Source organism: Suricata suricatta, chromosome 7, assembly GCF_006229205.1.
Source record: "Suricata suricatta isolate VVHF042 chromosome 7, meerkat_22Aug2017_6uvM2_HiC, whole genome shotgun sequence".
In the NCBI taxonomy this organism is placed as follows: Eukaryota; Metazoa; Chordata; class Mammalia; order Carnivora; family Herpestidae; genus Suricata; species Suricata suricatta.
Window position 1 is genome coordinate 21,238,022 of NC_043706.1, and position 14,966 is coordinate 21,252,987.

Here is a 14,966-nt window from a genome sequence, read left to right on the forward strand (position 1 = left end):
AAGTATAATAAGAAAAGGAAGGGGTGCCTGGGTGGCTCTGTCAGTTAAGCATCTGTCTTCAGTTCAGGTCATAATCTCTCAGTTTGTGGGTTCGATCTCTGAGTTGGGCTCAGAGCTGGCAATTTGGAGCTAGGAGCCTGCTTTGGACTCTGTCTCCCTCTCCTCTCTGTTCACTCCTCTGCTTGTGCTTTTTCTCTCTCTCTCAAAAATTAATGAATTAAAAAAGAAGAAGAAGAGGGGAGAATATTCTCTGCAGAGAGATTAGCATGTACAGAGGCTCAGAGGCATTGGGCAGCACTACAAGAGAAAAAGTTCTCCCTGACTTCATTATTTTTTAAATGTTTATCTACTTTTGAGGGAGAGAGAGAGCGCGCACACAAGCAGGGTAGGGGCAGAGAGAGGGAGACAGAGGATCTGAAACAGGCTCTGTGCTGACAGCAAAGAGCCTGATGCAGGCTCAAACTCCCAAACCACGATACCATGACCTGAGCCAAAGTCAGATGCTTAAGCAACTGAGCCACCCAGACGCACCTCTCCCTAACTTTAATCCAAAGTCTCTCGAGTGGGGCTTCCAGAACTATTTGTGTGTCTCTGGTTTTGATTTCTGGACATCTACTGGGCTAGAAGATCCTTAAAAATATGGGACTTAGTTCTTGTTCACAACAAATTACCTTTGGTTTCCTGATATTGTGGACTATCTGAGATCTCTTGGTCACACGCATCCCAGCATCCTCTGAAGGAGTAGACCCCCTTCTGTTTCCCTGATGTTGTTCTGCTTCCCAGCTGGGGTCCAATGCTCTCCCTTCCCTTCAGTTTCCTGCACCAGGAGTCATTCCATCTCATTTCAAAAAAACAGAAAGGTATGGTTGACCGACAACAGAGAAATTACACATTTAAATAGAATTATATAGCTCTGAATAAAATTAAACATCAACACAAATCTATATACATACATACATAAGAATATAATGCATATGATCATACTTACACATCCACTCAGGGAGCTACATGAGCTAGACAGTAGATATATTTCACCTGTTAAACAGGAACTGTATCTGTGGGTTTTCTAGAATAGCAGCTTTCAAGAATTTTAGCTTGCATACCTCTTAAAGGAATTTTGAAAAAACCCTCCCTAACATTTATAAGCCAACATCTTATGATAATTTTTAAATCAGAAGTTCAAATAATTGCCAAAGATGTAACTTTTGGCATATTGTAAAATGTTGGCATTTTAAAATAAAAATATTACACATCTTTAAAATATGGGCCAAATGGAATTTAAATGCTGCGATGATTTGGCATCAGCTGGCCATATTTTAAATTACATGAACAGTTATTATTGTTAACATTCAGACATTTTTTGTCTTCCTCTTTTTCTCCTTGAATTCCTCTCTTTATTATATTTCTTCATAGATTTTTTTTATCCTAATGTAATAGATTTTTGTTTGAAAGTCTTTTATTGGTTTCATAATTATCAAATCTTTGTGTGTACATTGCAATGTTATATTTGTTTTGTTTCCTGTGACAAATTGCTAAATGTTGAAAGCCTTTTTTTTCTTCAGAATTAAATGAGCACCAGCATAAATAGAAGCGAACTTGTCAAAATAAGATATATTTGCTTTCTCTTGCAAAGAGAAAGAATGGTGTGTAACAAATAATCACAGCCCTAAAACAGTAAGCTCAGGAGTCGGTGGGCTGGCTGAGTGGCTCTTTAGAAGGGATCAGCTGATGGGGCTGGGCTGGCTCAAATGTCCACAGCCATCCATTTGGATGGCTGAAATGCCTTATTTCTGCTGCACGTGATTTCTCACCCTCCAATGGGCTTCTTCCTGGGTGCTGGGCGGGATCCCAAGAGTGGGTGTGGCCAAACAAAACCTCTCATGCACAGCTTTCAGACTGACTCAGCTGCACTTCTGCCACGTTCCATTGGCCAAAGCAAGTCACAAGGTCAGCCTATACTTAGGGGCAGGAAAATAGACTTAGCTCTAATGTGAAAAGCTTCAAGGCCACATTGCAGGGACAGTAGTTTGTTAGATTTATACAAAGTATTTCATTAGGGGGGGAGTGCTAATGTAAATGGCATTGTGTTTTTAATTTCAAATTTCACTTGTTCATGGCTGGTATATAGGAAAGTGATTGACTTTTGTATATTAACCTTGCACCCTGCAACCTTGCTGTAATTGCTTATTAGTTCTAGGAATTTTTTGTTTGTTTGTTTTCAATTCTTTCAGATTTTCTGCATAGATAATAATGTCAACTGTGAACAAAGACGGTTTTAGTTCTTCCTTCCCAATCTGGATACCTTTTATTTCCTTTTCCTGCTTTGTTGCAGCAGCTAAGACTTGTAGATGATGTTGAAGAGGAGTGGTGAGAGGGGACATCCTTTTCTTGTTCCTGATCTTCGTGGGAAAGCTTTGAATTTCTCACCATTAAGTATGATGTTAAGCTGTAGGAATTTTGTAGAATTCTTTATCAAGTTGAAAAGGTTTCCCTCTATTCCCAGTTTGCTGAGGGCTTTTTTTTAAAAATCATGAATGGGTGTTGGATTTTGTCGAATGGTTTTTCTGTATTTATTGATAAGACTGTGCAATTTTCCTTTATTAGTCTGTTGATGACATTAATCATTTTTTGAATGTTAACCAGCCTTTCATGCCTGGGATGAACCCACTTGGTTGAGTGTATAATTATTTTTACACATTGTTGGATTAGATTTGCTGAAGATTTTTGTGTCTATGTTTAGGAGAGATATTGGTCTGTAGTTTTCTGGTACTGTCTTTTTCTGGTTTGTAGTAGGGTAATGCTGGCCTCATAGAATAAATTAGAAAGTATTCTAGTTCCTATTCTGGAGTCAGATCTTAATTATAAAATTGATAAGAAGATGTTTTAAACTATCTTATTAAATAGCACATCAAATCTGAAAGAAATCGCATGAAACTTTGATCCTAGGGCTTTAGCTAATGTACGTTGAACATTTTACAAGTTGTTTTAAACATTCCACTTGCAGTTAAAATGGCCAGCATATGACCAAAATTATAACCCTCCAACAGTTCTATGGCTTTAGCTTTTTGAGTGCTCCTTTCTTCTCAGCGAATGACACCTCCTAGGGATGAGTCTTAAGACTGGCTGCAAAGAATTTCTTGTATTTGAAATTGTGGAGAGGAAAAGTATTTTTTAGCATTAAATAATTCTTGCAGATGTTCTTCTTGATTTTTTTCTCGTAGGACCAACCTCAACAATGGTGATTTTTCTTTCTTTCTTCCCCTTCCCTGTCTTCCTTTCCTTCTTTGACAGAGGTGAGAAAGTAGAAGAGGTGACGGCTGATAAAAAGCTGTTTCTATCCCCATCTCCCCACTGTACCATCTGACTGAATTCAGACATCCCAACATGGGCCAAACACTCAGTTTGAATGATGGGCTTTTCCTTAACAAGCAAATGAGCAAATGTCAAAACCAGGGAAATCCCAAAAGCCCTGTGAGTGGACAAAACCTTCATTATTCATCATAGGAGGCTTCCCTTTTGTTGGCTGCCTTGGAGTTTTCCCACCACAGGATGATGAATCATGGTAAGATGTGTCAGAGCTCAGGAGCAGAAAGTTTCTTTTTTTCATAAAGTGAAGAAAGGCTCTAGGGAACTCTAGCACCTTCTTAGCCCAAGCACTTTAGGGGAGAGAACACATGTGGAAAGTGAGAATCTGGAAGGTGATTCTCAAGACTGTTCAAGTGGTACCCCTGAGAAGTCTTCATGTTCCTCAAAGTTTACCAGATGCCTGGTAAATTAGGGGATCTTCCAGGTCATCAGAGTAAAGAGGGACTGTGCCGAGGACAAACAGTTCTTATCAAAGAAGGAACTTCACTATCCCTATAACTTGGGGATGTGCAGGAGAACTGGGGACATCTCAGGTAACTCTGGGCACTTTCTTTGGGCTTGTGTGCTGAGAAGCGACAGAAACTGCTTTTCTAAGTAGATCACACGTTCTGAGTGCAGACATATATCCTCTTTTTATTTGCCCCCAGAGGGACAGGATTGTGCGGGGCCCATGCTAGACCTGCATAAACATGCAGCCGATGGACTTCTCTGTATCATGGGAATGAAGGGCTCAAAGAGACCTCTAGAGTTCTTTAGTTTCCTCTTGTGCATCTGGTGAAATGAAATTCAAAGTCTCAAAGGCAGCTGAGAATTTACCCATGTCTTGAAAAGCAAGAGAAAGATTACAATAATACCACATGTTGACCCATTCCAGGGTGTAAGAGCCGGGGAGTACAGGAAATGTTTCCCTATGTGTAACATAAATGGCAGCTTGCTTTCCATCAAAACAAGGATGGTTGATCCCGTTGTCAGTGACTTTATTTATTTATTTTAAATATTTATTTATTTTTAAGGGCACCTGGGTGGCTCAGTCGGTTAAACCTCCGACTTCGGCTCAGGTCATGATCTCAGGGCTTGTGAGTTCAATCCCCACGTCGGGCTCAGACGCCTGACAACTCAGAGCCTGGAGGCTGCTTCAGATTCGGTGTCTCCTCTCTTTCTGCCCTCCCCTGCTCATACTCTGTCTTCGGCTCCTTCAAAAATAAACAAACATTAAAAAAATAAAAAATATTTATTTATTTTTGAGAGAGAGAGAGAGAGAGAGAGACAAAGGGAACAGGGGAGGGTCAGAGAGAGAAGGAGAAAGAGGAACCAAAGCAGGCTCCATGCTGACAGCAGAGAGCCAATGAAGGGCTTGAATTCATGAACTGTGAAATACTGACCTGAGTGGAAGTCCGATCCTTAACCAACTGAGCCACCCAGGAGCCTATCAGTGACTTTAATCTTTATCACTAAGCTGTGCCTTCCTCCCAGCCTCCCTTCCTGGGAGTGGAGAACCTTATGTTCCTTTTTTGTCTCAGAGATGTACCATGTTCTTGGAAGTTGTTTTCATTTACCTTCTCTTATTCTGAGCTGGAGAGAATTCTGATTAAAAAGGAAAACGCACATTAAAGGTACTTTCTAACATTAAAAAATCTGTGATATTCATGGAAAATGCGTACATTTGCTATTCTGCAATCTTCTCTCCCTCTCAGAGTGCTGGATCTTTACCCTGATTACCAGATCTTCCCATTGTCATTGCTGCTGCTGTTTTGAGCTGTGCACCAGGCTGCCCAGAGACCACACTCCTTAACGCCCCTTGCAGCTTGCACCTTGTTTTGTGGCCCCGACACAAAAGCAGCCATGTTGCCTGGAAGCTTATGTACAGTTCCATCAAAGATAGCAGTGCACAAGCTTTTTATCTCTTCTTTGCCTCCTGCTTGCCATTCTTTAAGTTTATCTGTTGCTGTGCATCAACTCACTCCAAAAGTTAGTGGCTAAAACCACTTCAGTTTATTATTTTTTGTCATACTGTGGGTTGGGAGATTTCTTAGCTTGTCTCATTGGACTTCCTAGCTGGGTCACAAGATCTCAGATGGCCTCACTGTCATGTCTGGCGGCTGGGGCTCCTCGGTTCTTCTCCATGAGGGGTCTCATTCTCCCACAGGCTAGATGGGCTTTATCACCCCATGGTGTGCTCAGGGTTTTAAGAGGGGGAGAGAGGAAGCATCAAGATCCCTTAAGGCCTAGGCTCTAGAATTCATACAGCATTACTTCTGCCAAATTGTAGTGGTCAACCTGGATTCAAGGATGGAGAAACAGACCCCAGGTCTTGATGGAAAGAGAGGAAGTGTCTTTGACATTGCAAAGGTGTGTAGACACAGGAGGTGTGATTCACTGGACTGAAAATAATCCATTATGCTTGTTGGCTGGGCTCTGAATGGGATGTCTAAAAGTCAAGCAGCCGTCCTGGATGAGCTATAGAGACATGGTCCTGAGAATGGGGGAGCAGGAAGAGGGAAGGACCCCGCGTCTCTGCAACTTTGGGCAGGCTCTCTGTGAGCCACCAACCAGCTCCTTATTGTTTGAGTCACTGGCAGTTAAGTCTTTACATACTCTCCAACTTACGTACTCTTAAATATCCAGGGCTACTTAGTTTCCTGCAGTTTCAGGGCTGGAGAGGAAGGGGGAAACCTAACCCTTTGGAGATGACAACATGGCATTGTGATGTAATTTCCTGTCCCACTTGGCAAACCTGGGGACAATAAAATGAGGGAGGAAGGTGGACAAGAGGGATGCTATCACGAGGCAGGCAAAGGTTTGTAATTGTCTTTAGCCTGAAATGTTGCCTGGCTCCAAGTCGTTCAACATAATCCCAGTGACAGGCCCAGGAACCAGAGTGGCAGGACCAGGAACGTTCCAGGCAAACTGAAAAAGCCAAACTTGCCCATGCATACACGTGCGGCTTGGTGGTTCATTTGGATGTGGTCAGAAGTGGGCCTGCTCCTTGAAATAATGATAAGCTGTGTATCTCTGATTCCATCTGGAAACCATTCTTACATTTACATTAGGAAGAGATGATTTTGAGTTGGGTCTCTCTTAGCTCATCTGTTTTGCATGTGCACAGGGTGGGTTTTAGGGATGAACAACGGCTTTTCTCCTCCCCATTTTTTTCCTTCAAGTTTTATGGTTTGGTTTGGGCTTTATTTATAACATGTCACATGTAGAAATACAGCAGGGCACTACCCAGAGGCCATGCAGCATCATATCATTTTACATATTCCCCACTCATAATTAGTTTAGGCTGTTGTAAGGTTGCATATTTTCCCCCTATAATGATATAGTGCACACAAAGTGTTAACTAGAAACAGGAGTATTCCCCTCTGCCACCCTTAAACTATCCCCCTCCTGTGTCACCTCCCTTCATCCCTCACACCCTGTCAGTCAGTATATTACTCACCCACCAGTGAAAAACAGATTGATCTGGAGGCTTCAGCCATTCGTAGGGGCCAAGAGACCTTGAACCCTTATCCTATCCCCTCTCTCTCCTCCAAACAGAATGGTACACAAACAAGCCTAGCAGAGAAAAGGCATCTGTCTACTTTGAAAGGAGCTCCATGGACAAGGCTGATTCTGTGACCTTGCTTTGTTACCCACCTCTGAGTGCAGAGGCCTCACCGCCAGGGACGGTCCAGAGTTTCTGAGACCTCCAACAGTGTGTGGTCTTTCGGTCCCTCAGAGCCTGTTGCTTGCTTTAGATACTGCATCCTGCAGATGTTTGACCCGCCCTTGGCACTCTATGAAGGGCAAGCTGGTAAGACCACATATGGGAAAACCATGGCATATGGCAGAATTATAGTCTAGTTAAAGAAGAAAATGTACATTTACATATATGCATTTTGTCTTCAGATGTCTTAGTTTAGAAAACAAATTTGCACATATCTGGGCATAATTTACATACACCTGGCACAAATTTGCATGATATGTTCATAAGGCTCTATTTCCAAGTAAAGTAACATGAGAATAACTTATTTACTATAATTTATATTTTCTCCTCTAGACCCATGTTGGGTTCCATTGGTTATGTAACTAATGTATTGTGTTCATCTAATTTGTCCTCCATTTCCCAGAATCTGTTCTAATTTTTTAAGAAACGCATCATGATTGTTTGTTGTGAAACCCAGTCCTGAAGGACATTAAGAGGCATTTGTGAGCTGATTCTCCCTTTGTCAGGTATTGCCTGTGGAGATATCAGACTCACTAGAGACACCCCACAGAGCTCTGCAAAAAGTGTTAGTAAATTCGGTCTTTAGTTGCATTTATATAAATTATAACATTATGTTCGTAGTTATGTAAAAAAGATTACAATTAAAAATGATACATGTATAGGAAGAGACTTTACTAAAAGTACTAGAATCCACATCACAGTTGTTCTCAAATGCAATATTATGGGAAGTTAGTCATTGCTCAAGAACAAGATTATCAAGCCTGGCAACATAACTGTGTGCAAACTTAAATAAATTATGTTACTTCCCTGAGCCTCAGTTTTCCCTTCTGGGAAGTGGGGATAATGACAGCTTGCTATCTCAGTGTTCTCCTAATCTCATGCTTGGAGGTATTACCTTAAGAATTTTTCCCATATCCTCAGGATACCAGTACTATTATTTACTTCACCTTTCTGGAATTTAATAACTTAACTTAATCAGCTATTATCTACCTTACCCTACCTAGTCCTAAGCAAAAGTATCTGTGAGGGAGTATCTCGGTGGCTCAGTCAGTTGAGCGTCTGACTTCTGCTCAGGTCATGATCTCGTGTTTCATGAGTTCAAGCCCACATCAGGCTCACTGCTGTCAGTGCAGATCCTGCTTGGGATCCTCAGTCTCCCTCTCTTTGACCCTCCTCTGCTTGCACTCTCTCAAAAGTAAATAAACATTAAAAAAAGTATCTTTGACATGGCATAGGTTTGATGTATTCTTTTTTTCACATTAAAATAAGTACACAACTCTCAGAAAATTTTTAAAAGATCCTTATCTATATTCATTTTCAGTTTTCTCTGGTACCACTACACTTGGAGAACTGTGGCCCAAAAACTGGAAATAACATGGATACACAGATTGGCATAAGGCCCCATCATAGTCATCAATGGTAGTCATATTTGTGGTAGACATGGTGGCAGACACAGTTAGTTTCCTACTTAAGCCCTCTCCTTCTCTCATAGTAAGAGAACGGGGATTTTCATTTAGACATGCAACAGAAAAACTACATTTCCCAGGATTCCTTGCAGATAGATCTAACCACGGGATTATGTTTTAGACTATGACAGATCGCAAAATCTTTGGTGAAATTTCTAGGAAGTCCATTTTGCTTACTCAGACTTGCATGGGAAGACAGGCATCTGCAACTATAAAGATGAGGGCCATCTCCTAGGGAGAGCAGAACCAAGAGGCTGAGGAGGTTAAGTTCTGGATAATTGTGTGGGACTGCTTGTTCACCCTGGATGGTTTGCCTCTGATTTTGTTTTACCTAAAGGAAAGGAGTTAAACTTCTCTGTTCAACCCCTATCTCTCAGGGCTATCCATCATTGCAGCTGAATATAATCCTAATGGATGTAATATTGTGCACATGGGTGGGTGGGGCATCAGTGCTGAGCCAGAGCTGGCATACAGGAGAGGGCTGACTGTTAAATTTTCATGAATTTTGCATGCTGGTGAATGTCACCTTGGTAGCTTGGAACTGGCCGTGGTGGGAATATGGATCCCACAGAAATGGCAACTTCTGCACATCAGAGATTTTTAACTTTTTTTCTCCATGAGAGCCAATTATTGAACATTTATTGTTTAGTGTCACAACATTGATGGGCTTAAGAACTTGATCCATGAATGTTTGAATATGGCGTGAGTAAGGGGACGTGAGTTTGAAGGAATGGTCTGATCTCCTCATTCACTCTCAATTGTTCAAACTCTAAGTCAGGGACTGTAAGCCCAGGAGCCTACGCTTCCATATTTTCTAGTTCTGACCTGGAATGGAGGATGCTTGAATGTCCCTTGGTGGGGGTGGAGTCTGCTGTGGAGAGGACCCAGCAGGTTGATAATAAGAGAGAGCTTGCCTTCTCCTTGCTCTAGGGATAATGATTAGGAAGATTGGAAATTAGCATTCTGACTTTGCCATCAGGTACTCAAAATATTGATTAACCTATTAACCAATTTTTTCTCTTCCTTTTCAAAGGCCAAAGTCACTAACTTGGAAATAGACATGGCACATATTTAGAATTTACTGCCACACCATAATTAATTATGTTTAACAATATGTGCTGCATGTCGATTAGGCCTCTATGTAAACAGATTCCACAAATAGAGCTAATGAGGATAACTTTTCCACAGTCAAGTCTTATCCCTGGTTAGCCTTGTTACTGTTTTGTTAGGAGGTACACCTATTGTCAACTGTTGATGTCTTTGAAATCCTTTGTGTTCAGTTGACCCTCACACACCATTTCACCCCAACCCAGTAGGTAGGTCTACACAGTAGAGGACAAATTCGTGTATCTTCATGGGAGAAAAGAGGCTTTGATATACCACAAGCTCATATTTAACCTCTGGGTCCTCTGTAGTTACAGCTATGTGATCTTGAGCAACTTATATCATTCTTGAATCAGTTATTAATAGCTGCATAACAAACTACCTCAAAACCTAGTGGTTTAAAACAAGCACAAGTGTATGTTTTACTCAGTGTCATAGCTGCGTGGGCTGCCTGCCTGATTTCTCTGCTGGTCTAGCCTCGTCACCCATGTTGCTGCATTCAGCTGGTGGCTGGGATGGAGCTGCTGACCACAGTCTTGGTTTTGCCCACATGACCTCTCTGCATAGGTTGCTTGGGCCTCCTCACAGTGGCCTCGGGGTTTCAAGAGGGAGGAAACAGAAGCTGCTGGTCCATTTAAGGCCTGAGCTCAGAAGTCCCCAGATGTTGCTTTTGCTGCATTGTTTGCTCAGAGCATGTCACAAGGCCAGTCTACATTCAAAGAGGGAGAAATAGAGGGCTGCACACACACCAGGGATGAGAGGGATTTTTGGTGACCATATTTTCAGGTGACCTACCACAACTTCCCTGAAGCTCAAATTTTCCATTTGTCAAAAAGGGAAAATACCTATTAGGCAAGGTGATTCGGAAAAACGTCAGTGCAATCATGTGTAAAAAAACTGCTAACATAAGCCTGATACATGAAATGTCTGCTCGATAAATGGCAGTTCACTCTTCCTTCCCCTCCCGTGGCTCTGCCCAAATACACCCATCAACCAGGCTTCTATCATGTGGTTTCTTTTCTGCAATCCCAGCACACATGAGCTGGAAGTCTTAGATGTCTCACAACTGGATGAATGAAAAAAGGTCAGTATCATAGCTAACAATTGTAGGCTTATTTGGGGATGTTTGGGAGCACAGAAGACAGATTAAGGATGGGTCTAGGAGCAGGGTGTGGAGAAGTATGTAACAGAGGAAGCAAATGGGGTGGGGTGGGGCTGGGGTCTCTGTTAAGTCTGGGACTTGCCCGAGCACCATCTACTGCCTTCTGATGTTAACGAAAGTTCAAAGCTCATTACATATCTTCTTTTAGGGCCATAGTTATGGGCAGGTAGGAGTGTGTGTGGGGGTGGGGGTGGGGGTGGTGAAAGAGAAAGAGAGAGAAAACAAGATAGCATAACAGAGCCTTTAAGGGGACATTTGGCAAAGTCTGGAGACATTTTTGTCACTACTGGAGGGGGTGCCACTGGCACCTAGTGGGTAGAGACCAGGAATGCTACTTTGCTAGAGACCAAACAACCTACTATGCACATGACAGTCCCCACAGCAGAGGATCATCCAACCCCAAACATCTAATGCTGCATATGGGACTATTGTGAATTCTGCTGTGCAAAGAGAAGGCACCCTGTCCCTCCCACCCCATCAAATGAGGTGGTTCCTGATGATAAAAAGCTTCTGCACAGAGAAGGAAACCACAAAATGGCAACTGATGGAATGGGAAAAGATATTTGCAAATGACGTATTGAATAAAGTGTTAGTATCCAAAATCTATAAAGAATTTATCAAACTCAGCACCCAAATAAACAAATAATCTGGTGAAGGAATGGGCAAAAGACATGAACACTTTTCCAAAGAAGATATGCAGATGACTAACAGACACATGAAAAGATGCTGAACATCACTCATCATCAGGGAAATACAAATCAAAACCACAGTGAGATACTAGCTCACACCTGTCCTGTCAGAATGGCTAAAATTAACAACTCAGGAAGTGACAGACATTGGCAAGGATGCAGAGAAAGGGCATCCTCTGGTACTGCTGGTGGGAAAGCAAACTGGTGCAGCCACTCTGGAAAACAGTATGGAGGTTCCTCAAAAAATTAAAAATAGAGCTCCCCTATGACCCAGCAATTGCACTACTAGGTATTTATCTGAAGGATACAAAAATGCTGATTCAAAGGGACATAGGCACCCCAATGTTTATAGAAGTACTATCAACAATAGCCAGATTTGGAAAGAGACAAAATGTCCATCGACTGATGAATAGAGAAGATATTGTATATATATACAATGGAATATTACTCAGCGATCAAAACTCTTTTCACAAGATACAAGTTCTTTCATACCATAAGTAGAGCTAAAAGCCTATTCATACGTTTCTGTAGTGTGGTCCTATGCATGCCTGTGTTATGGTCAAAGGGAGCTAGAAAAATAGGAGTATGATTAAGGATGGCATAGAAAAAGATAATAAGGTGTTTAAGAAGGATCAATACTTATTGGGTCCTTCCTGCAGGTCAGACCTTGGGCCAAACATTTCACATTTCACATGCGTCCCTGATGTCAGCTGCCTGATGGCCCAAGTTCTCTATCCCCACAGGTCACACTTGGATATTACATCTCCATTATTTTACCTTGGCTCCTCCCTCAGTGGAAGATCCTGTCCGTAGGTGTGCAGCTCCATAATCCCTTAGGATACTGGAGATGGGGCGGGGCTTGCTTTTCTTCTGGTTACTTTTCTTTGGACAAATTCACTGAGATGTGATTCACATTCAACATAATTCATTTAAAGTGTACAGTTGAGTGGTTTTTAGTGTATTTACACAGCTGTGCAACCATCACCACAATTCATTTTAGAACATTTTCATTACCTTAAAAAGAAATCCCATACTCATTAGAAGTCACATCCATTTCTTCCTCACCCAGCCCTCACAACCATGAATTACTTTCTGTCTATAGATCTGTCTGTTCTGGACATTTCATATTAGTGGAATCATACAATATATTGTCTAGTACTAATCATAAAGTATGTGACTGGTTTCTTTTACTTAATGATGTTTTGAGGTTTCTTCATGTTGTAGTATGTATCAATTTCATCTGTTCCTTCCTTCCTTCCTTCCTTCCTTCCTTCCTTCCTTCCTTCCTTCCTTCCTTCCTTCCTTCCTTCCTTCCTTTCTCCCTCCCTCCCTGCTCCCTCCCTCTCTTTCTTTCTTTCTTTTGCCAAATAGTTCATTATATGGACACAGCACATTTGATTTATCCATTCATCTGTGGATGGACATTAGATTGTTTTCACTTATTGGATATTATGACTAAAGTTGCTATGAACATTTGTGTACAAGTTTTGGGGTGGACATATGTTCTTATTTATTTTGGGTATACCCAGGAGTGGAATTGTTGAATCCTATTATGTTTTGAGGAAGAACCAGACTGATTTCTAAAGCATCTGCACCATTTTACATTCCCACCAGCAATGTATGACTGCAATTTCTCCATATCCTTGCCAACTGTTGTTACGTTGCCACTTTTTGACAGTGGTCATCCTTAGTACTTCTGGTTACTTCTTGTGCCATTAAAAAAAATGTTCATTTCCTAATCTCACCTCTCACCTCCAGTGTCTGTTGTCATCTTTCTACTTTACATCAACTCCACAGAGTCCTTTATTCTTGCCTCAAAAGATAGTTGCATGTAGTAGAGTTTAACCGGTGATTTGGGGTGATGTGGGTGGATGAGGAGAGACATCACTGCACAGCACATGGACTAACAGAAAAGTAAGTACAAATTATCCCTGATGTATGATGGTTCCACTTTACACTGATGTGAAAGCGACACACATTCAGTAGAAACTGTACATCAAATTTTGAATTTTGATCTTTTTCTGAGCGACCAATAGATATGTGAAAGACACTCTCCTGATGTGAGACTTAGCTCCCAATCAGCACACAATCCCAAGGGCCAACAGCCAATACGCTGACAATCACTCTGCACCCACACATCCATTCTGTTTGTCACCTTCAGGATGGCATTCAGTCAGGTACGTGTGAGAGTCCACACTTGGTTATAACAGAGGCTTTGTGTTAGATGATTCTGCCCAACTGGAAGTTACTATAAGTGTTCGGGCATGTTTGAGGTTGGCTAGGCTGAGCTAGGATGTCTGGTGGGTTAGGTGTATTCAGTGCACTTTTGGCTTAAGGTATTTTTAATTCACGATGGGTTTATTGGATATTACCTCATTGTAAGTTGCAGAAGATCTGTATTAATTTCTGTATTAGCGTATTTATTTATTTTTTAGAAAGAGAGAGAGAGAGAATATCCCAATCCCAATATCCCAATGTGGGGCCTGATCCCATGAACCATGAAATCATGACCTGAGTGGAAATCAAGAGTTGGACACTTAACCGACTGAGCCACCCAGGCGCCCTATATTCCCTAGTGGACATATAGGTTGCTCCCAAGCACCTCCTATTACCTGCAATGCGGCGGTGAAATCTTCGACAGGTGCTTTTACCTCCCAGGTCTGGGACTAGACAGTGGAGCATCTCAGGGCGCCTGGATGACCATGGAAATGTGTGCCTCTTTCAGTGTTGCATTCAAGGCTTACTTTCTTTGCCCCACTTTAATGCCAGGCCTATTACTTCCTATAATTCAGTTTTTTTTAGAAATACCTGGAATGAAATAGGGTACTACTCTCCTCCTCAGTTTTCCCTTTTATTGAGTTGCTTATCCTTTCTCTGGTGAACTGAAATGGAATCGTATTCTATATTGGAATCATATCTATATATTTGTACTTTTATTTCTGAGTTTTCTATTTTATTCTATTAATCCATTTACTATTACTCTGTGTATATACATATTTAAATATGGCTCTGCTTCACCCTCAGCTGTGCTGACCCAGCCCTTCTTAGGACCAGTCCTTATTCAGAAGTTATGGACCCGGGTTGCTGATTTCTGTCACCTATGTTTTCCTTTTTTTTTTTTTCCCATAATATTTTATTGTCAAATTGTTTTCCATACAACACCCAGTGCTCTTCCCCTCAAGTGTCCTCCACCATCACCACCACCTGTCTTCCCCCCTCCCCCCTCCCCCCCAACCCTCAGTTCATTTTCAGCTTTCAGTAGTCTCTCAAGTTCTGCATCCCTCTCTCTCCCCAACTCTCTCTCCCTCCTCCGTTCCCCCTGGTTCTCCATTAGGTCTCTCTTGTTTTCCTGCTAGACCTATGAGTGCAAACATATGGTTTCTGTCCTTCTCTGCCTGGCTTCCTTCACTCAGCATGACACCCTCAAGGTCCATCCACTTTCCTACGAAGGGCCATATGTCATTCCCTCTCAT

General features: G+C 41.8%; 2 long non-coding RNA genes across 5 annotated transcripts in view; one reads left to right on the forward strand and one right to left on the reverse strand.

Moving 5' to 3' along the window:
• LOC115296989 overlaps positions 1-813 on the reverse strand; it is a 16,355-nt gene extending 15,542 nt beyond the window's left edge. Inside the window, exon 1 of the long non-coding RNA XR_003911189.1 lies at positions 672-813. This is a non-coding gene — a long non-coding RNA (uncharacterized LOC115296989). The remainder of the gene's footprint in view (positions 1-671) is intronic.
• LOC115296988 overlaps positions 1-14,966 on the forward strand; it is a 44,505-nt gene that overhangs the window by 17,143 nt on the left and 12,396 nt on the right. The window contains exons 1-2 of one of the 4 annotated variants that reach the window (XR_003911184.1): positions 10,410-10,726; positions 13,252-13,407. The exons of 2 other annotated variants lie outside the window; for them this stretch is intronic. This is a non-coding gene — a long non-coding RNA (uncharacterized LOC115296988). Of the gene's footprint in view, positions 1-10,409; positions 10,727-13,251; positions 13,408-14,966 lie in introns of those variants that run through there. One more of the 4 variants, XR_003911186.1, reaches the window with a different exon arrangement.